Consider the following 23,972-nt stretch of genomic DNA (forward strand, 5'->3'; position numbering starts at 1 on the left):
CAACTTTTGCATTCAACCAACCAAGATCGATCAGTAGAGGCCGCTAACGCGGGCGGGATTGGCGTCGATTAAAGGGCTTCCCAATACGTACCTTCACCTCTTACTCGAAACTTTGAATAGTGGACGACCTTATCCAGGCGTACGAGAGTCATTCTAGAGATAGGATGCTAAAGAGGGACGATTCCTTATCTTTAGTACCTATGTCAAACGCTGCTTTGTGCTTCGATTTGACCGAGGTATAAAGTGGAATTGAACGGGTTTCGGGCATCCCACAAATGCTTGGTGGCGACTCCGAACATCTCTAATCGTTTCGAGACCCTTACCGAGACGAAACCGACCGATCTAAAACGATCCGGTCGAAAGAATTTTTACGCCGCCGAGCGTGGCTTTTAAAAGACCGCTGCATGTCCACAGATCGAAGTGGGCTCGCAGGTGGGCCGTGTCCACAGATTGGCGAATCCGCTGGGGAGAACTAGGACACTTATGTCTTTGTAATCCCTAGATGGTGAGACTCGAACGAGGTCTTGGTTGGAATGCATTAATTGATATTACGGTCACGGTCGGTTTCCTTGTCCGGGCCCACAACCTAACCCTTTTCGACCAATTGGCTCGTCTCATCGGCGTGGGTTTTCTCATCCCCGCGTTTCGAATCCCGATTGAGTCAAGCATACCATTGACGTTACACATTTATGTTTCGTCAAAGAGCTTTCATCACTTTCGAGCACGAGGCTAGGGCACCCTCCTTACACATTTTGTTTGGATTGGTATCCCTCTCGCAAATCGGGGTTTGATTGCTTGGTGTGTAACCCATCCTCTTAAGCCAAAACCCGTGTCAGCATAATGCATAATATAATGAACTGCGAGTGCTTATGTGCTACTTGATCATAAGTCCTTCCGTGTCATTTTTAAAACTTTCAAAAACACCTTTTTGCGCCGTTATAATGGCCATTTCAAACCTCGGTCTTTCACCGACCGTTGCACGCCTTTCTAGGCCGTCGTAATGACGATTTTCAAATCCGGTTTTGTATAACCATTTCAACACGCCTTTCTAGGCCGTCGTAATGACGATTTTCAAACCCAGTTTTTATAACCATTTCAACACGCCTTTCTAGGCCGTCGTAATGACGATTTTCAAACCCGGTTTTGTATAACCATTTCAACACGCCTTTCTAGGCCGTCGTAATGACGATTTTCGAACCCGGTTTTGTATAACCATTTCAAATCACCTTTTTACGCCGTTATAATCGCCGCGTCTAGACACGGATTTTAACCCGTTTCGCGCCGACAATTTCTCTTCCAAAACCCGAGAAAACCGTCTTGGGAAACAATGCACTGTTTTCCGAGCCGACTCAAACTCAAAACCGTCTTTTGCAAATAAACTTAAGACGACCCCTTTCAACTGATCGAATTGCGGAGATTTCTATCTTCGGAAGCCGTCCATTAAAGCGACAAATGAATCTTTTGAAAATTTCTATTTTCGAAAACTTCAGTCCACCATTCCAATTCCGCCTCGTGTCTATCGAGTCAAAGCAAACGTACTTATGGGTCTTTACTTATGAGTCGTCTCACCGCGAGACCCGTCCAATGGCGTCACGCCGTCATGTTGGACTCATGTCAAAGGTTCGGTCAAACACCGTCACGTCATATATCGAGTCAGCACCGAGGGACCACACACGGTCGCCCCCGTCTTGTTGAGTCTGATCTTTGTCTCATCCGTTATGTTGACTGCGTTCAGTCTTGGAACCGTGTCGGATTGAGTTGTAATGTGAGCCGTTTTTCTGCCTCAGAGCCATGGCCCCGTCTTCAGCTTCGTCCAACAACAACAATGACAACAACAGAGATGTCACAACGATCGGCTAGCTAGCCACTGCTTACCGCCCTTAAGGTCACCCTGGATCGCGTCGAGACCCGTATCGACGCCCGGAGAACTAGGAAAGCGGGGAACATAATACCCCACCTCGATCGAAAGCGAGAAGAGGTGAAGCTCTTGGAAGAAGCGACTCCTAGCCGGGGTAACAATATCCATCTTGAGAACAACCGAAGGTTCGAACCTGTTGGGGACCAATTACCTGACAACTTCACCCTGACTGATGTGCCTAAGTGCAAGGGAGTTGAGGACCCACTCAACCACATCCGTACTTTCAAGGACTACATGGCCATTAAAGGGGTCAAACAGGAACTTTTTACCCGGATCTTCCCATCCTCTTTGGAGCCGATTCCTCGCCAATGGTACTACTCCCTTGATCCGAAAAACCTTACTACTTGGGATGAGATCGCAGTAGAGTTTGCCAAACAGTATGCCGATAACGTCGAGATTCAGGCCAATATCCGTACTCTCGAAGTACTAACCCAAAACGACAAGGAGGAGTTCACCGAGTTCCTAACCCGTTGGAGGAGGGTGAGTACTCAATTGGTCAGTAAGCCGAGTGAGTCAACTTTGGTGGAAAAGTTTGTCAACAATCTCCGCCCGGTTTATGCCAACCTACTGAGGTATCAGAATATCAAGACCTTCCAAGATCTGCAGATTCTTGGGACGCGCATTGAGGACGACCTCCGAAAGGGTGTCTTAGCAAAGACCACTGGCAGAGGTTATAAGGGATCCACCTCAACCGGATCTCGCCCTTATGGCCAGACAAACAAGATTGATGAGGTTAACCTCGTTGAACCATCTACTAAGAAAACTGAGCGCCCCCAGAGAGTGTTTACCAACATAGAAAAGACTCATGGACCAGAGGAAGTTACAACTAATCGGACCCACCCCGGATCCGACCGATGCCAAGAAGTCCCGGTTCTGGAACCCCAATGCTTACTGTCAGTATCATCGAGGGAAAGGGCATGATACCGAAACTTGTTTCAAACTCAAGCACCTCATTCAAGACATGATTGAGAAAGGAGATTTGCCTTTACCCCCACCAACTAAACCGAACAACAAAACGAATCCCCTGAGAATTCACGCCATCTCTGACGATGAGCCGACCCTAGACTGCTCTCACCTCATCCTGTCAGTTGATGACGAGGTGAATGCTTTGGAAAAAGATCCTTCAGACGGAGTGTTTGTGTTTAGTGCTGCCACTATGCTCACTATGTTTCAACAAGTTGAGGAGGCCATAGCCAGTCTCTCTGAGAGAATCACCCGACTCGATGACGCCTACCGTCGACTCATCTTCAATCCCCCAGCACCGCGCCCGAGGGAGAGTTCCCCAAGCATTCAAAACTACCCACCCCAGGAGGGATTGCTCCCGCGACCATTCTGGCATAGACCTCACGAAAATCACCCTCAAAATAACTACCCTCAAAATAACTACCCCCATAAAAATCGCCCTCACAAAAGTATCCCTCACAAGAACTGCCCACCGAGGAACACCCCTCTGAGGTACCCTCGAGACTCCGAAATTAACGGCATCTGGAGAGATGACGTTGAGGACGTCTATACCATCCCAGGGAAGGAGAAGCGGGCGAAAGAAATCGGGCATCTCACCCGGTCCGGACGTCCCTATCAGAATCCGAACAATCCAACGGTCGTTCCAACGACGAATGACCAAATCGTCCCAGAGGTGGACACTCAACCAAAGGCTCCTGAGAACTCAATACTGAAACAACTTTAGAAAGCAAAAGCCGAGATCTCGATCTGGCAACTGATCGCAACGTCTTTTGAGCATCGGCAGGCCTTGCTGCAGGCCTTGGGAAAATTAACCGTGCCCTCCACCTCTTCCCCAGAAGAAATAGTGGCGCACATGACGAGGGACGCCCCTGATCTGAACAACTCAGTCGTGCTCTCCGACGAGGATATCCCTCCGTTCGGAGCCAATCATAACCTGGCCCTGTATATCACCGTACAATGCCTCCAGAAAAATATACCCATGGTCCTCGTGGATGACGGTTCCGCGGTGAATGTCATTCCTCTCAAGACTGCCCACAGGCTGGGTATCAAGGAATCTGATTTGGTCCCGACGAATCAAGGAGTACGCGCCTACGACGGCACTCGTCACAAGGTCGCTGGGCTAGTCACTTTGACCGTCGCAACCGGGCCACTAGAAAGACAAACCAATTTTCAAGTGGTCGACATTGACGCGTCCTTCAACATGCTCCTGGGACGTCCCTGGATTCACGCCGTCAAGGCGGTCACCTCAACTCTCCACCAGAAGATTAGGGTCCCTTTTAACGGGAAAACGATCACAATTCCCGCTTCCCCGATCAAGGCAGTCATGAGAAAGGAGACAGCTGTAGACACCTCGTTTCTGCACCTCCCGCAAACCACCCGGTGATGATTGGGCCGCATGTTTGATTCGCGGAACGATTTGTGACAGTTCGTAAGATTATCGTCAAGTGTTTGCTCAAATATTAATGTCAACCTCTTAATTGTCATCTACGTCCTGATACGGTCGTTTTGGCGAAGATTTAGAGTATATTTGAGTCGGGTCAAAAACCGTCTCCATTTTCTGATAGCTGTTAAATCCCGAGTCAGAATATTCTGGAATGTTCCGGATATTTCTATTCCATATTTCATAAACTTTATCTTTTGGCAAATAATATCCCGTAATATTCACAAGATAATCGAATTATTTCCGTCCTACCATAACTCAAACGCGGAAATCTTTCTTGACGGAGGAAACCTCCGGGGAACAGACGCAAGCAGTCTTTGCGCCTCTTCCAAGGGACGCAGTGGCTGCTGCGCCTCTTCCCAGGCCCTTCTTTGCATGATTTACGTATCTTTTTTATATCTTTCCGAGATTCACTTCCAAAGAGTCTCCGAAACCCTATTCCTTCACGTGATTAGTATAAATAGGAGCTTTCGTTCCTCATATTTCTCACGCGAGTGTCCGCCCTTCTCTTCTCCCTTTGCATTCTAGACTTCGTTCTTACTAATTGGCGCCTACGTGCTTGGACTTCCGACCACATAAGCTCGGATCTTTCCGGGTACCAGCCTCTCCGTTGCATGACCGACCAATTTGACCAACTACACAATAATCAATCTTAATCAATCAATCGTTTTCCTCTTACGAGGGTACTCTTTCCTTGCATTCGCGTCGAGCATTCACTAGTCGATCCTTAGTTCATCTCGTTCCGTCAACATGTAAGTCTGAGGGTGTATAATCCTCTTTTCATTTATTGTATTTTGTTTATTGTATTATCATCGTTGTAAGATTTATGTCGAAAACACCGTTAAAACCGATTTCTAAAACCGTATTTTAAAACCTGTTTTTGCGGATTCCCATGAGACAGACGTCGAGAAAAGACGCAGCAACTCGCTGCGCCTCTTGAAGGAGCGCGATTCTGCTGCGCCTCTTCGTGAGGCCGCCAGATTCTGCTTCTTTTCTTCTTCTTCCGTCCTCTGTAATTCGTGTTTGTTTGTTTTCTTTTCTTTCCTTTTGTTCATTAATCTTTCGTCTTAAATAGCATATAATTCACATGTGTATAATCATCATTCATTAATATGTTTTAATCATTTAAATCCGACTTAAATCCCAAATAATCCATATTTGCGGGTTCCCGTCATTAAATTCAAACCCGGATTTTAGAGATTCAATTTGTCCACATTGAGTTTCTGGAATTCGTCGTTGATATAGTTTTCATCTGTTCATTCACGTGTTCATTGTTAATTTGTCATTAATTCATCATGTTTAGTTTGTTCTATTCACCGATGTCACCAATTAATCATTCATTAACATCGCCCCTTCACATAATTAATTCGTTATATTCCGTCTCATCCGTGTTTTATCGCTTTTATGGCCATCATTCACATGTAATTAATGAATTAAATCACTTTCATCCGAGTAAATATTATCAATTAATCACTAAAATTACCAATTAGCATTAACGGTTTGCAGTTCCGGCTTCACAGCCAGAATTCACCCTTGGAACAGACGCGCGTCTCACGCGCCTCTTCCGAGGGGCAGCGATTCTCTTTGCGCTTTGTTCAGGATGAGTTCTGTCTCTGAATTCCTTTTCTGCCTTGACGTAATTAACTAGGCTACGTATTAATTAACTAATATCCGTATTATCACGCTAATTTCTGTTCGTTTATTTCTTCCTTTTATTCTTTTATCTCATTTTCTCAAATTATCCGTTTTAAAGGTATTTTCGACATAAATCGCCTATTCCAATGTAATTAATGTAATTTCCATTATTGCAATTTATCGTTATTGTATTCTTTTATTGTTTGTATGTTTTCACATGTAAATGAACATTAAATCCTATTTCGACCCAATTGCTTGTTAAATTAATTGTTCACCGACTTAGTTAAGTTCTCACATGCTAGGATTAAAACTTGGATGTTGCATTGCATGCATTATAATCGACGATATATCAAGTACGAATAACTTCCCTAATCATTAGTAGAGGCCGCTATCGAGGCGGGCGGGATTAGGTGTTCGATCAAAAGAGCTTCCTAATACGTACCCTCACCCCTTACTCCAGATCTCCGTGAGCACCCGTGTTCATTGGCATCCACGAGAGTCATTCTAGACATAGAATGCTAAGGGTAACGATTGCTTAGTGTTCATGTCACTACTTTGTGTCTTGACATGACATGAGGTATTAGAACGGTTCCAATTTCCCATAAAAATTAGTGGCGACTCCATACAAAATGCAAACGCTTGTTCCCCGTTTCTCACCAAGCGCCCCCGTGGGCGGCCCGCTGTCCACAGTTTGGCGACTCCGCTGGGGATAATACACTTACGTGTAGCCAAGGGTGAAACTTGAACAAGGTTAGAGAATAAATTTGTACAAGACAATTGTCGGTTTTCATAACTCGGTCTTCCTAGACCGTTTTATTCGGCCTTCCTAGGCCCAACCCAACCCATTCGACCAATCGTCCCGTCTAAACGGTCCTAATTCTTATTTGGGCCTAAGGATGGATAGCGATTGACGTCATCCATACCATGATGCTTACTCTTGTTTGTATCAAGGGCCTTCACTACTTGAGGAAATGGACTAGGAATCGGCCTTACTCTTGTTTGGCACGAGCCTCTCCACAGACTTCGGGTTTGACGGTTCGGTATGGCAACCCACCCTTTAAACCAAAACCCTTTTAAATGCACTCAGCATCCCGTTATAATGCTTGTATAAATGTGTAAACCTTACGTGATCACCATTTCTAAAACAAAACCATGACGAATTTTCAAAAAATCAAAATCCTTATTTTCAAAGCAAAATTTCGAAAAATAGGGCCTTCAATTAGCGCAAAAGTCCGGTCAAAACTCTGTCCGTTTGTCGTGTCAAAATTCGGGCCACAAGCCCATTTCAAACCTTACTTCGAGTCCACTCCTACAACTACACTACAGTTGGCTAGGACACACATTTTCAAAGACCTTGTCTTTCTTCAAAACTCACTCAACACAAGTGGCACACACCCACTTCACGAGTCAAAGCTTTTCCTCTTTTAGCAAGTGTGATAGAATGGTCGATCGTGTTTTGATTCGTCGCCAATCTCTTATCCAGTTTCCAAGATGCCTGGGTCAAGTGATGAAACAAACCTTCAGCAAATTCAAGAAAGTAATGATCGAATCCTAGCCGCGATAACCCAAATGCAAATCACTCAAGAACAAACCTATGACCGCCTTGAACTCATCGAAGGTCGTATCTTTGATGTAGCGGGAAGGTTGCCTCCCCTTAAAGGTGAAGTACTACAATTTTCCGATGACGAGTCTAAAGATGAGAATCCTGTCCCAGGGATAACCGCAGCTGAGAAGAGACTCCAATACCTAGAGGAGCAATTGATGTACCTTAAGGGGGATGACATCTACAGGGAAAACAATCGCAAGTATGAAGCCGTCAATTCCAAATTACCCACTAACTTTAGCATGACGGATATCCCTAAGTTTAAAGGACATGAGAACCCTTTGAACCACATCCGCGCCTTCAAGGACTACATGTCTATCAAAGGCATCAAACCCGAGATGTTCTTAAGGATCTTTCCTTCATCTCTCGACACCATCCCGAAGCAATGGTTCTACACTTTAGATCACAAAAAGGTCGCTACTTGGGAAGACGCCGCGATCGAGTTCTCGAAACAATACGCGGATAATGCCGAGATCCAAGTCAATATGCGTACTCTAGAGGTTCTTACCCAAAATGACAAAGAAGGATTCACCGACTTCCTAAGTAGGTGGAGGAAGACTAGTACTCAACTAGTCGAGCGCCCGGATGAGGCTACTCTTGTGGAAAAGTTCGTGGATAATCTCAAACCCATATATGCCAGTCACTTGAGATATCAAAACATCAAGACTTTCAAGGACTTAACCGTACTAGGGACACGAATTGAAGATGACATCCGTAAAGGACTCTTGTCCAAAACGGTAGGTCGAGGATATCAAGGGTCCACAAGTCGTTCATACGGCTCTACTAGCAAGACCGATGAAGTTAACCTTCTCGAGCCATCCAAGAAAACTAGCCCACCAAGGAAGTTCACAAACCTTGGGGACACGTACTCCAACGCTCTAAAAAGGCTAATGAAGCAAGGTAAACTCCAACCCATTGGACCTACTCCCGAACCCGAAAAGAAGTCCAAGTTCTGGGATGAAAACTCCTACTGTGAATACCATAGGGGCAAAGGGCACGACACAGAAAAATGCTACAAGTTGAAACACGTGCTTCAAGATATGATCGAAGATGGTCGACTTCCAATTCCACCAGGGGGTAAGCCCAACAACACTCAGAATCCTCTTGGAGTTCTAGTGATTACAAGTGACGAATCTACCTTAGATTGCTCACACCTAATTTCTCCCACCGAAAATGAAATTCATGCAATTGAGAAAGAAAGGCTCTACTCTACCATCTCCCCTACCATTTCTGACTTCATCGCATGAGCAAGGAGTGTAGATAGACAAGTGTGGGAATTAGAAAACATGGTAACGGCCTTAAGCCATCCCAATACAATACCTAAGGAACGTGTACCATTGACCTTCTCTCAAAATGCCACTATGCAAGAAGTAGTCGCCGTGGTCGATAAGTTAGTCGATCAAATCATACAACTAGAAATTGATATCATGAGGATGAGGGAACTAGCTGCAATCAACGGGGTCTGGGCCGATGATGATGAAGACGAATATCTCATTGAAAACTCCGTAGTCAAGGAAATAGTCCAAAATGGTGAAGACCAAGATGTGGATCACCTAACTCGTTCGGGTCGCCCATATCAAAGCACTACTCAAAATGGTCCGACCAACGTCATCACACCAAATGACAACGAGGACGACCCCACTGACCATTTGCTCAAGCAATTACAAAGAACCAAGGCTGATCTTTCAGTCTGGCAACTAGTGGCAAGCTCATTTCCGCATCGCCAAGCTTTACTGCAAGCTTTGGCCAAATTGAATGTAGCACATAACTCCACTCCTGAAGATGTAGTCAACTTGGTCTTCCAAGAATCACCGAGGTTAAGTAATCCTATTACTTTCTCAGATGAAGACTTGCCACCTTTTGGCGCTAGTCACAACCTTGCTCTATACATCACTGTCATTTGTCTAAAGAAGAACGTGCCAATGACTTTGGTAGATGATGGCTCATGATCAACGTCATACCCCTCAAAACGGCATATAAGCTAGGCATGAAAGAGTCGGATTGGACTCCTACAAATCAAGGTGTACGTGCATACGACGGTACACGACGAAAAGTGGTTGGACTCGCTAGCCTAACCATAGCCACGGGACCAATCGAACGAAAGGTTAGCTTCCAAATAGTGGACATCGAAGCTTCATTCAATATACTCTTGGGGAGGCCTTGGATTCATGCTTCCAAAGCAGTGATATCCACCCTTCACCAAAAGATCAAGATCCCACTAAACGGCAAAGTTGTGACGATCACTTCGTCGCCCATCAAGGCAATAATCGAGAAACAATCAAACAATCAAGTCCTTGCGGATCCCATATATGAACTTGGGGGCTTCCAAAGTGTGAATGTCATAGAGAGTGAGTTGGCACCCTTATACTATAATCCCTACTCCAACTTGGTGGTCAACTACATACTCAAATCCCAGGGATACTTCCCTGGAATGCCTTTGAACCCAATTCGGAAGAATACATTCGCACCACACAAGAAAGGCAACTCGACAAGGATACCACTTGGGCTGGGGTACAAACCTACAAAAGAAGAAGTTCTCGAGATGCTCGCTCAAGTCCAAAATCACAAGCACGTGGGAGTCCAAATGAGACCGTATCTCCCCACTTTAAATGGATACTTCGTTCAAGAAGGAAGTTCGGAACTCTTCCATGGGTTTCCCGAACCTTGGCATTATCTTGAGAGGAAGCTAGACGGAATCGAGATCTTTCACGATTGCTACTTCATTCCTCCCGAAACGGTTCCTACCGTCAAAACCCGTCAAGCACCCTGCTTCGACGAACAAGTGTTAGCTATTATTGTTGGAGAGGACCGATTCATTAGGGGCGCGCAGGATGAGATCATTACTATGATACTTCAAGACGATCGCTTCAACCCCACCGCATTGATCACAGAAATCGACACAAAGCGGCGAGAAAGGATGGAGAAAATCTATCAAGTGGACCAACAACCAAGGAAGGCTCTTCAAGCTCACTCTTTGGAGAAGGAGAGATGTTCAAAGGAGAACCGAGAAGACGACGAGTTCGAGTCGGAGTCGGAGTCGGAGTCGAGTCGAAGTCAGAGGAGTCATTAGAGAGTCTACTCTGTTGTCATCCCCACTCCCTTTGTTTCTCCTAGCTTAGCCTCGAGTAGTCACGGTAATTCGGGGAATGCCCCAATTCTTTGTTCCTTTGCCGCCATCGACCATGGATCGGTTGGCTCATTTGTTTCAACTTTACTCAAATCTTAATATGAATAAATCGGGTTCTGCTTACTCTCTGTGTTCTTTCGAGTGCAATTCTGTTTATGATGATGATGCGAGGATGACCAAGACCCGGACTTGACCGAAATACCTCCTTACGTAGCCAAAGAAATATTACAAGAAGGGGAAGGGGGACCTGTAATAGAAGATACCGAACCCATCAACGTAGGAACCGAATTAGAACCCAAAGAACTTAGGATAGGGACTACCTTGAGCTCTGCCGAAAGGGCCGATTTCATAGACCTCCTAAATGAATTCAAAGACGTTTTCGCTTGGTCCTACAAAGACATGCCAGGGATCGACAGGGATATCGCCGAACATAGGATTCCGATTAAGCCGGGTTTCAAGCCTGTGAAACAGAAGCTTCGACGAATGAGAACAGAATGGGCTCTAAAGATTAAGGAAGAAGTGGATAAGCAATTCAAAGCCGGGTTCATCAAAGTTTCCAGTACTCGATTTGGGTAGCTAACATAGTACTGTGCCCAAAAAGGATGGGAGAATCCGTGTTTGTGTTGACTTTAGGGACTTAAACAAAGCAAGTCCAAAAGATGACTTCCCTCTACCTCACATTGACATATTGGTGGACAATCTTTGCAGACCACGCGTTACTATCCTTCATGGATGGATATGCGGGTTATAACCAAATCAAGATGGCCATGGAAGATATGCACAAGACCGCATTCGTCACCCAATGGGGAACATATTGCTATACAGTAATGCCATTCGGATTGATCAACGCCGGAGCTACATACCAACGTACCGCAACTACACTCCTACATGACATGATGCACAAAGAAGTTGAGGTATATGTAGATGATATGATCGTCAAATCCAAGGAAAGAGAGGGACACATTGCAAACCTTCGCAAGTTCTTCGCAAGACTACGAAAGTACAACATGAGACTCAATCCTCAGAAATGCACATTCGGGGTAACATCCGAAAAACTCCTGGGATACGTCGTTAGCCAACGCGGTATAGAAATAGATCCCTCAAAAATCAAAGCTCTGATCGAAATGCCACAACCTCAAACAGAAAAAGAAGTCAGAGGATTCCTGGGAAAGGTACAATATATAAGCCGATTCATATCAAAGCTTACCATGATCTGCGAGCCTATCTTCAAGAAGCTCAAGAAAACAGACCACACCATGTGGGATGATGATTGTCAAAAGGCGTTTGACCGAATCAAGGAGATATTGGCTAAACCACCAGTGCTCATGCCACCACAACGAGATCAACCTCTTGGTTTATATCTCACAGTAACCGAAACTGCCATGGGTGCCATGCTGGCTCAAACTGTAGGAAGTGAAGAAAGAGCTATTTACTATCTAAGTAAGAAGTTCTTGGAATATGAGTGCAAATACTCGCAACTCGAAAAGACGTGCCTCGCTCTTGTGTGGGCAACGAAGAAGCTACGTCACTACATGCTTAGCTACTCCGTCAAGATATATTCCAAAATGGATCCAGTCAAATACCTCTTCGAAAAACCCGTCCTCAACGGACGTCTTGCAAGGTGGACTCTGATGCTCTCAGAATTCGACCTCAAATACGTGCCACTAAAGGTCATAAAAGGTCGCGCCGTCGCCGAATTCTTCGCAGAAAATCCTATCAACGACGCACAAACCATAGACACTTGGTCATTTCCCGACGAGGATATACTTCAAACAGACGTAGACTCTTGGGATCTATACTTTGATGGAGCATCAAATTTAAGAGGATTCGGAATAGGAGTGTTGCTCATTTCTCCTGAAGGTGAGCATACACCGATTGCTGTCAAACTCGACTTCGAGGTGACAAACAACGCTGCAGAGTATGAAGCTTGTCTCATCGGACTACAAGCGGCAGTAAGCTTAGGCATCAAAAACCTCCGAGTACATGGAGATTCATCGCTGATCTTCAACCAAGTTACAGGATCCTGGAAAATCCGAAGCGAGAGCCTCGCGCCCTATCAAGCTAGGATAGACCAAGTGGCTCAATTCTTTGATCACGTAACCTACTTACACCTACCTCGAGAGGAAAATCAATTTGCAGACGCTCTTGCGAAACTTGCATCTTTGATAAATATGCCAGATCACATGATGGAAATGCCTTTGTGTATTGAACGACGATCAGAACCGGCTTATGTCCACCAAATCACCGATGAAGAAGAAATCGCACAGGAACCCTGGTTCCAAGCGATCCTGAATTTCAAGCTTAATGGTACCTATCCACCGGATATGGACAAGAGGGGATAACGTGCCATACGCCTATTAGCTTCCCAATACATTCTGATGCAAGGAGAGTTATACAAGAGAACACCTCTTGGTGTAGTCCTACGTTGCCTTGATCATTCACAGGCACGAAAGGTGATGGAAGAAGTCCATGACGGAGAATGCGGTCCTCACATGAGTGGGCCCATGATGGCAAAGAAAATCACACGCTTAGGGTATTATTGGACCACCATGGAATCTGATTGCATCAAATACGTGAGACACTGCCACAATTGTCAAATCTTCGGGAATGTGCAACATGTCCCTCCTTCGCTGCTATACACGATGACATCTCCTTGGCCATTCTCCGCATGGGGAATCGACATAATCGGGAAGATAACCCCAGCCGGAACAGGAGGTCACTGTTTCATTCTAGTAGCGATCGACTATTTCACCAAGTGGGTAGAAGCGGCTTCCTACACTGCTCTTACGGCTAAAAATGTGGCAAAATTCATACAAAACAACATCATCTGTCGATATGGTTGCCCACATGAGATCATCAGCGATAATGGGTCACATTTTCAAGCTGAAACCGAGCAATTGCTAGCCAAATATAAGATTAAGCATCACCACTCTTCGCCCTACAGACCACAGACTAACGGAGCGGTAGAGGCGGCAAACAAGAACGTTGTCACAATTCTCAAGAAAATGACTGACAACTATAGAGATTGGCCAAGCAAGATACCCTTTGCTTTATGGGGATATCGTACATCAGTTAGGACGCCCACTGGGCTACTCCTTTCTATTTAACCTACGGCATGGAGGCCGTACAACCAGTCGAACTAGAAATACCATCCTTACGTATTCTGCTAGAAAGTCAAATCCCTGAAGCCGATTGGAAGAGGGATAGATATGAAGAACTCATCCTCCTGGATGAACGTAGGCTACGCGCCTTACACAATGTCCAAACATATCAAGCACGTATCAAACGAGCTTTCAACAAAAGAGTTAGGCCAAGAAACATCAAAGAAGGAGACTTAGTACTCAAATCGGTTAGAGCTCTTTTACCTGTCGACCCAAGAGGAAAATTCAAACCTAATTGGGCCGGACCATATCTAGTCAAATCCATACTCCCAGGGGGTGCGGTTAGAATCACAGACCTAGACGGGAATGAGTTTTCAAACCCCACAAACCTTGACCAACTGAAACGATACTATGCCTAGAATAGGACAAAAATGCGCCTCGCGTAAACCCATGTGTCGCTCTTGTGGCACTGAATAAACGGCCCCTGGCCAAGCTGAAATAAGCTAAGTGTCACCATGCTCTTGCATTTTGACAAGATTGTCATCCTCATATCATCACATAAACTAAATTCGCACCTTGAGAACAAGCAAAAGCTCATGCTTATTTTCTATGTTCACTACAAGCTCTTGCTTCGAACAATTATCCTTTTACATTTACTCGAACTACGCGCAAGGGTTTGATTTCGCTTTTTTTAAGTGAATACGTAGGCAATCCTTCACCGGATTCAACCCAATATACCTAAAATGTAAATAGAAGGACATTTGCATTGCAATTGAAATTCGACAAGAATAATAAAAGAAAATCACAGCGGTTTCTTAACCATTTAACCTTTTTTATTCCATTCATTTTCTAATAATAATAGTGCGATACATAATAAAAAATAGAATAGGCTAGGATTCTAAAAATCCCTCCTTTTTATTACAACAATAATAATAACCCAATAATAAATAAGGACTCGGGCTATTCCTCCATCTTTCCCTTGCCCTTGTCATTCTTGTCATATTTCTTGTCACGACCTCGAGCCGGGCGCTCTTGCACCACTTCAGACCTAATCACCAACGGTCTTTCTCGAGGCCTGACTCTTCCATTCTTGCTAACCACCATTTCCGCAACAGAGTAGTCTTTGATTTCTTGAAGGATGAATGACTGAAATCCGGCTTCTTCTTCTCCTTCGTCACGGATGCTTCTCCTTCTCTTTCTCTCCCTCGCGCACCTTGTAGTCAACAGGCTCGCGTTTCCTCGATCTTTCGCGTTCTTCCGAAGTTGCAGCCTTTCTCCACCTCAGATAAGAATCCGACACCCACAAAGCATTGGCGGAGAAGCTCAAGAACCACATGTTCCTTTGGGCCCACTTGATAGCCCACTCTCTTCGGTTCTCGGTGGTAAGCGCTACAGCAATCTGCGGAACGGTATCAAGCCTCGGGATAGTCTGCTTCAAACCAACCTGCCTCATCAACCTCTCCGGAAAGATGCACACCATGAACTCCAACCCCGGAATGCGCACGGACCTAGTAGGATCCAAAGAAGACACTCCGGTGTGGACTTGAGATGCCACCACGGTACGACCCACCTAATCAACGGGCCATCGTCATTCTTGACTTGTTCCTCCAATAGTCGCAAACCCGAGTGAAGTCCACCATGTACAACCGCGTCCTCATCGCAATCATACGGGAATGATAGGAAAGTGCATGAAGGCGGGGGCTCGAGCGATCGGAGCCGTTCCATAAGCCAAACCTACCAAAAGCAGGTATTAGACACCCAAGAAAAAAAAAAAAAGAAAAAAAAAAAAAAAAAAAAAAAAAAAAAAAAAAAAAAAAAAAAAAAAAAAAAAAAAAAAAAAAAAAAAAAAAAAAAAGGGTGTCTTTTACCTGTAAGATAACGGGACTCCCCAAAAATGGAAAATCGCGGTTGGATTTCCTATTATCCAAACCCAAGATAATCTCCCCTAAGCACAAACAAGCTGGGCTCCTGCGCAGCTCCATTTGCTCGATAAGACCCAAAAGACGGGGATCACCTCGCAAATCTTCATCAACGTGCCCATGAAAGACGTACACATGCAGCAAACAAAAGCCGAATGCTCTCCTCCTAGCAACATAAGAGACAGTGGGGTCAGCCCTGTTGATGAATCGGTCTACAAAGTCCAGCATTCTCACGCCTTTCGGGGTAACCAAGCGATCCACCTCGAGTCTAGTCAATCCGAGCAAGTCTCTGAATTTTGTCTTATACCCTTGTGAAGTGGAAGGAATGGCAGGTAGATGTTCGGGGTCCCACCCACCAATAGCAGCAATTTCCTCCGGAAAAGGACAAATATCGCCTCCTGGGAACGCGAAAACATGATAATTTGGGTCCCAGTAGTCAAGACAAGCATCCAAGAACGGTTTTACCACCTTAATGAGTTTCAAACTCAATAGAGACCCAAGGTTATAAGCACCCATGTCGTGCTTATCAATGTTCGAAAATTCATTAGTCCATTCCTTCAAGCGGATCTCCAAAGTATTCATGATTACAATTTTCTCTTGAAAATTTATTTTGGGAGTTTTTTATGTGAATAGACGGAGAAGAGACGGAAGAATCATATGATTTAAAGCTTCGTCGACGCTTCTATTTATACTAATTGCTGTTTCCAAAAATCCGCCAGAAGAGACAAGCTTGGGAACAGGCGCAGCTCCTGCTGCGCCTATTCAAAGCGACGCAGCTCATGCTGCGCCTCTTCCCCAGACTAACTTCCTGCGATTTCCGCGTTTGGATCTTTCCTAATTCTATAACGAATAATTTCCTATTCCTACGGGATTTTATTTTGGTAAATACGAGCAGTTTACCATGTTTCATGTTTCCTAAATTCGCGGGCACGCATTTCGAGGCGACGTCGACACACTCGCCATTTTTATCGCATTTAACTTTTCTTTTATTATTATTTTAATTTATTTATTTATTCTTAGGAAATAAATGTCATTTTAATTTCGTTTTTTTTAGGAAATAATTTTCTTTTATTTTCATTTTTAACAAATTTCAACATTTTCATTTCTACACTTGTAGATTTCTATTTTTTCTTTTTTTAGGGGGTAACCCTCCCTACCGTCCGGTCATTTCCGACAAAATTTTTTCATTTTTGCGTCTTTGTCCTTTTGAGTCTCATTTTTGCGCTAATTAAGACCATATGTGTATAAAATGTATGCTTTGGCGCGATTTCTATGTAAATTTCGGCAGCATAACGGCGTAAACCGTTGTCTACCAAACCTGTTCAAGAACTAACCTGCAGGTACAAGCAACACAACCCAGCAGCAAAGGCACTCAGGCCATCATATATACAAATGTACAAGCAAACTGGGGGCTTGCGCCCCGAACAAAGTTCAAAATCCAGGCAAACTGGGGGCTGGCGCCCCGAAGCAAGTCAAAAAATGTTCAAATCAGAAGTCCAAATCAAGTCTACAAAACTACGCAGACTACTGCTGGGCACCCTCCAACTCAGCAACCCTCGCCATAAGAGCAGCAATCTCGGCGTCCCGAAACTCGAGCTCTCTCGACAAGCGAGCCGTCTCCTCCCAAGACTGAGCCAGCTCTCGCTCCAACTCACGACCAGCCTGTAGACAAAAATAAATTGGCTCATGTCAACCAACTCAAACAAAAATCAAAATAAATCAAAAGAAATCAAATGAGGTTCATACCTGACGATCTCGACCACCGACGAGCGCCTCGATGGCGGTAGCTCGTAGCCGGTTGGCCACCCTCCATAGTGCCACGAACCGAGATGGCGCGACCTACATTTCAAAAGAAATTCTCAGCAAAGTGAACAAGTTCAAATCAAATGTGTTCTTACACGAAAAGTATATAAGCTGGAGGCTCACCCTCCGAATCAGATGCTGCCAGTCGTCTAGGCCAGCATCCGTCACAGCTACGTCAAAGTCACGCAACTCGGAGATCGTCGTCATCCCAGCCGCATCGGTGTACTCAAGAGTCTCGGGGTACACTGGGGGCTCGATGCCCGCCGCCTCAACCTCCTGCAAAGACAAATAGCTCTCATTAATCGATGATCTTTCGTCGTAATTCCCGAAATCAAATCAAGAAAATAAAAGATACTCACCACTACTGGCCAGTACGCCAACCTCCCGTAAAGGAACGCCGAGTAGTCCTCGCCGAGCGAGAAGAAGGTCGTCGCCACCGGCACCGGCCCAAGTCCGCCTCCTCTCGGCCTCGAAGGCTCCCGAACATCGTCCTCGGAGGGTCAATGGGAACCGTCAATGCGCCCCGAGAGCACTGACGAGCCAAACGCTCGCCCAGATGCCACACAGGACCCATCGACGTCCACAACAGCAGCCGACTCGGGCTCCTAGGTCGAAGGACCTCAGCAACAAAAGGAGGCGCTCGAGCGTACTCCGCCCAAGGTCTGGGCACCCACGGCGACAAGATAAGGCAAAGATTATTCCTATGATCAATCAAAAGCAAAGGACAGGAAATGTAAATGAATACGAGTGGGATACTCACGCTGCTCAGCTGAAGGGCGTTCACTTCCTGCCGGTAGACATTGTGAGAAGAGCGCTTGCTCTTCGTCCGGCACATCACCCAATCCCTCACCACGGGATAGGCCTTCTCCAGCGGCTCTGTCCTCTTCAGCGCGAGACTCGGGAAGTAAGAGTACACCCATGCCTATAAAACAGAATAATCAATAACGATCTTTCGTAACTCGATAAAGAACAGAATTTACTTTGGTCTAAAGGAAGGTTCATACCTCCAACAGTAGTCCAGGTCCGACAGCGCCAGGAGAAGTCCCCTTCTCCATCAACTCCGGACGAACCATGGCCCTCATGAAGCGGATGAGGACCGCAAAACCAGCAGTGACCCAGTCCCAACGTCCTAGGGAACTCAGGTCAGAAAGAAAGGGAAGAAGCTTCGTCGATAGCCTCTCGCCCTTGTCTCCGAGGTAAATCGAAGACAAGAACCACCAAAGCCACGACGAGCTCTCGCTCGGTGTACAGAGGAGGAGGAGGAGCGATCTCCCTCCCATCGATCGTCACCGACTCGGGGTCTTCCCCCAAAGTAGTCTCGGACATAGGTACGGGTACCAAGCCCTAAGATCGCAACGACCTTCGGCGATAAGTTCCAGCCGATCAACCTCCTCGCCTCGGCCGAGTCCGCCCTCATAGCAGTCTCCGGCCACACTACCTCCTCGATCCCACACGGCAGACCAGAGATCATGCCGTAATCCTCCAGAGTAACTCCCACCTCACCAAAAGGCAGGTGAAACGTGGAAGTCGTATCCCAGAATCGATCCAAGAAAGCGCGGACCAGGCTAAGGTTAGCCCGCAACTTCCTCTTCACGATATCCCTCCAAACCTGAACCAGAGGACCAAACGCTCCACGCTCAATCATGGCCCTCTCCTCCGCCGACAGCCGCTCGTAGTGCTCCATCGCTGTCGTGTAACCCGAGAACGACCTGATGTTCCCGGCCTCCTATTATGATTTGAAACAAAGCTATCTTTAGTTTTGAAGGAAATTCGCAAGAAATTTGGACAAAAAGAATGAAAGAAGATAGTTAATGAGTAATGAATTCTTATTTACCAAGCTCTTCACCGTCCTGTAGGACAGGTGACCCTCTGCAGCCCACACAAGGTGCCTGCTCTCCCAGGTCTCGGCCCACGCGGGAGCTCCCCTCAGCTGACGACCTCCTTGCCTGACGTTGGTCCGTCTCGGGGCCTCCTCCTCCTCCTCGTGAGCCTCGCCTCCAGTGGCCATCACCGCGTCGGTGAAGACCTGCTCCAAAGCCTCCTCAACAGCAACGTCTACCTCCATGGGAGTCCTCCCGGAAGTAGAAGCCTCATCGCCTGCAACATTAAAGTAAATTTAGGCCGCGTCACGTGACGACAAGCCTTTGTTAAGGAATTTTCGAGCCTCCGGAGCCCTGAAAACGCCCTTTCCATGCCATCTTTGGCCATATTCCCGCCAACCCAATCACTCGTGTGATAAATTGGGTCAAGTCAAGTCCAAGTCAAAGCCTAGTTCCGGATTCAAGCCGAAAATTCGGCAGCATTTCGTTATAACGGCGATTATGCCCTAGAAAGGTGCCCCGAAAAAGTTGTCACAAATCAAAATTTCGAGGTGGTAGGAAGTTTACCCATCATCCAAGGATCCCAAATACCAAATTTCATCGCCAATGGGCAATCCTAAGGTTATTTTCGAAGCAATTTACGGTTCAGCTGTGAAACCGTCTCAAAATTCGCTCAAGGGCTCAAAATTCGATGAAAATTCAAAGCAAACGCATGGTTATGTTCCTAACATTGCCTACTATCCATTCCTAGCATCAATTTGGCAAAACAAATCCATTTGGGGGAAAAGCCCCAAATTTTCGATCAAAAGGGTCGAAAACCCTAATTCTCGCGGCTCAAAATTCGACAAATATAGATGATTAATGCAAGATTAAGACACATACCTCGATTAGTCATGTTTAATGCAAGCTTTTGAATCCAACCTCGACGGAAATGGTGAAGATTTGAGAGAGAAATTGAAGGAATTGAGTTTCGAAATAATGAAATATAACCCTTCTGATTTCGCGTTTTTACGCGGAAATAGCCAAATTGGGGAATAGACGCAGCAGGTGCTGCGCCTCTTCCAAGGGACGCAGCTCTTGCTGCGCCTCTTCCTTGTGTTCCCTCCATACGAATTTTCAAAAATTCGTTATGAGTTCGTTATTAGTGGGCCCATCTTTGGTGCGCCTCTTCTTCAATGCTATTATATTCTTTTGGGTCCGTTTCGACGATTTTCTTTCGCTCCGGTCCGCATTTTATCCAGCGCGACAGTATTTTGCAGTATTGTCCAAGATCATTTTATCCCGCGCAGCAGTATTTTGCAGTATCGCTCAAGTATTTTGCAGTACTGCTCACTCAAGATTCTCTCACGACGATCAAGATGTTCCTAATCGTCTGTCCCCCGCGCAGTAGTATTTTGCAGTACTGCTCACTCAAGATTTCTCTCGCGACGATCCAGATGTTCCTAGTCGTCAATTTTCCCCAGCAAGAATTTGTTTGAGACCGACGCAAGCAGATTCAACTTCAAATTTCGCCAGAGTTCGTTTGAGACCGACGCAAGCGGATTCCCCCCAGCAGTTTCTACCGACGTCCTGCTGCTTTCAACATTTCTTGTTTCCCCGCGAAGTTCGACTGAGTCTCAGGTATGATCTCTCCTTATGGCTGGCGAGCTTCCTTACGTAGTCTAATGGACTTTAAACGACCCCCCCCCCGATAGTCGACAGACTCTAAAATGTTCCCGACGACAGGTCCTTGGCTCAGACCCCTTGAGCCGCCTCGCGTCGCCATAGTCGTCAGGTTGTAATCTTCGATTGACCTGATGGCTATACTTTGACTTTCGCCTTGTCCAAGCCTCAGTCAAAGTGGGGGCTCAGAGACACCTCGTTTACGCACCTCCCGCAAACCACCCGGTGATGATTGGGCCGCATGTTTGATTCGCGGAACGATTTGTGACAGTTCGTAAGATTATCGTCAAGTGTTTGCTCAAATATTAATGTCAACCTCTTAATTGTCATCTACGTCCTGATACGGTCGTTTTGGCAGTACTTAGAGTATATTCGGAGTCCGGGTCAAAAACCGTCTCCATTTTTCGAGTTGTTAAATCCCGAGTATGAATATTCTGGAATGTTCCGGATATTTCTATTCCATATTTCATAAACTTTATCTTTTGGCAAATAATATCCCGTAATATTCACAAGATAATCGAATTATTTCCGTCCTACCATAACTCAAACGCGGAAATCTTTCTTCAGCAGGAGGAAACCTCCTGGGAACAGACGCAAAGCAGTCTTTGCGCCTCTTCCAAGGGACGCATGGGCGCTGCGCCTCTTCCCGTGCCCTTCTTTGCATGATTTACGTATCTTTTTTATATCTTTCCGAGATTCACTTCCAAAGAGTCTCCGAAACCCTATTCCTTCACGTGATTAGTATAAATAGGAGCTTTCGTTCCTCATATTTCTCACGCGAGTGTCCGCCCTTCTCTTCTCCCTTTGCATTCTAGACTTCGTTCTTACTAATTAGCGCCTACGTGCTTGGACTTCCGACCACGTAAGCTCGGATCTTTCCGGGTACCAGCCTCTCCGTTGCATGACCGACCAATTTGACCAACTACACAATAATCAATCTTAATCAATCAATCGTTTTCCTCTTACGAGGGCACTCTTTCCTTGCATTCGCGTCGAGCATTCACTAGTCGATCCTTAGTTCATCTCGTTCCGTCAACATGTAAGTCTGAGGGTGTATAATCCTCTTTTCATTTATTGTATTTTGTTTATTGTATTATCATCGTTGTAAGATTTATGTCGAAAACACCGTTAAAACCGATTTCTAAAACCGTATTTTAAAACCTGTTTTTGCGGATTCCCAGTAGACAGACGTCGAGAAAAGACGCAGCAACTGCTGCGCCTCTTCGAAGGAGCGCAGTTCCTGCTGCGCCTCTTCGTGAGGCCGCCAGATTCTCGCTTCTTTTCTTCTTCTTCCGTCCCTCGTAATTCGTGTTTGTTTGTTTTCTTTTCTTTCCTTTTGTTCATTAATCTTTCGTCTTAAATAGCATATAATTCACATGTGTATAATCATCATTCATTAATATGTTTTAATCATTTAAATCCGACTTAAATCCCAAATAATCCATATTTGCGGGTTCCCGTCATTAAATTCAAACCCGGATTTTAGAGATTCAATTTGTCCACATTGAGTTTCTGGAATTCGTCGTTGATATAGTTTTCATCTGTTCATTCACGTGTTCATTGTTAATTTGTCATTAATTCATCATGTTTAGTTTGTTCTATTCACCGTTGTCACCAATTAATCATTCATTAACATCGCCCCTTCACATAATTAATTCGTTATATTCCGTCTCATCCGTGTTTTATCGCTTTTATGGCCATCATTCACATGTAATTAATGAATTAAATCACTTTCATCCGAGTAAATATTATCAATTAATCACTAAAATTACCAATTAGCATTAACGGTTTGCGCTCGCCACTACGCCAGAATTCACCCTTGGAACAGACGCGCAGTCGTCTCGCCGCGCCTCTTCCAGGGCGCAGATTCTCGCCGCGCTGTTCAGGATGAGTTCTGTCTCTGAATTCCTTTTCTGCCTTGACGTAATTAACTAGGCTACGTATTAATTAACTAATATCCGTATTATCACGCTAATTTCTGTTCGTTTATTTCTTCCTTTTATTCTTTTATCTCATTTTCTCAAATTATCCGTTTTAAAGGTATTTTCGACATAAATCGCCTATTCCAATGTAATTAATGTAATTTACATTATTGCAATTTATCGTTATTGTATTCTTTTATTGTTTGTATGTTTTCACATGTAAATGAACATTAAATCCTATTTCGACCCAATTGCTTGTTAAATTAATTGTTCACCGACTTAGTTAAGTTCTCACATGCTAGGATTAAAACTTGGATGTTGCATTGCATGCATTATAATCGACGATATATCAAGTACGAATAACTTCCCTAATCATTAGTAGAGGCCGCTATCGAGGCGGGCGGGATTAGGTGTTCGATCAAAAGAGCTTCCTAATACGTACCCTCACCCCTTACTCCAGATCTCCGTGAGCACCCGTGTTCATTGGCATCCACGAGAGTCATTCTAGACATAGAATGCTAAGGGTAACGATTGCTTAGTGTTCATGTCACTACTTTGTGTCTTGACATGACATGAGGTATTCGAACGGTTCCAATTTCCCATAAAAATTGGTGGCGACTCCATACAAAATGCAAACGCTTGTTCCCTGTTTCTCACCAAGCGCCCCCGTGGGCGGCCCGCTGTCCACAACAGCCTCCCAAGCCATTGAGGAGGATGATAATGAAATGTGGGGTTTCCAAGCCGTGAACGCCATAACTGATGAATTGACGCCCTCTGATTGTGATCCGTTCACCAACCTCACGGTCAACCGTATTATGATGCGTCAAGGTTATTTCCCGGGTTTGCCGCTCAATCCACTGAAAGACTCTTTGCCTCCCTTGAAACAGGCTAAGGTCCCCAACATTCCCTTTGGGCTGGGATATGAACCTACCAACGAAGATATCCAGGAGATGAACCTCCTAGTCCGAAAACGCAAGAAGCACGGGATTATCCTCCTTCCCTACCATCTGACTCTCAACGGATACTTTGTCCCCGAGAGAGAGTCCGAGCTCTACCAT

Source organism: Silene latifolia, chromosome 4, assembly GCF_048544455.1.
Source record: "Silene latifolia isolate original U9 population chromosome 4, ASM4854445v1, whole genome shotgun sequence".
Lineage (NCBI taxonomy): Eukaryota > Viridiplantae > Streptophyta > Magnoliopsida > Caryophyllales > Caryophyllaceae > Silene > Silene latifolia.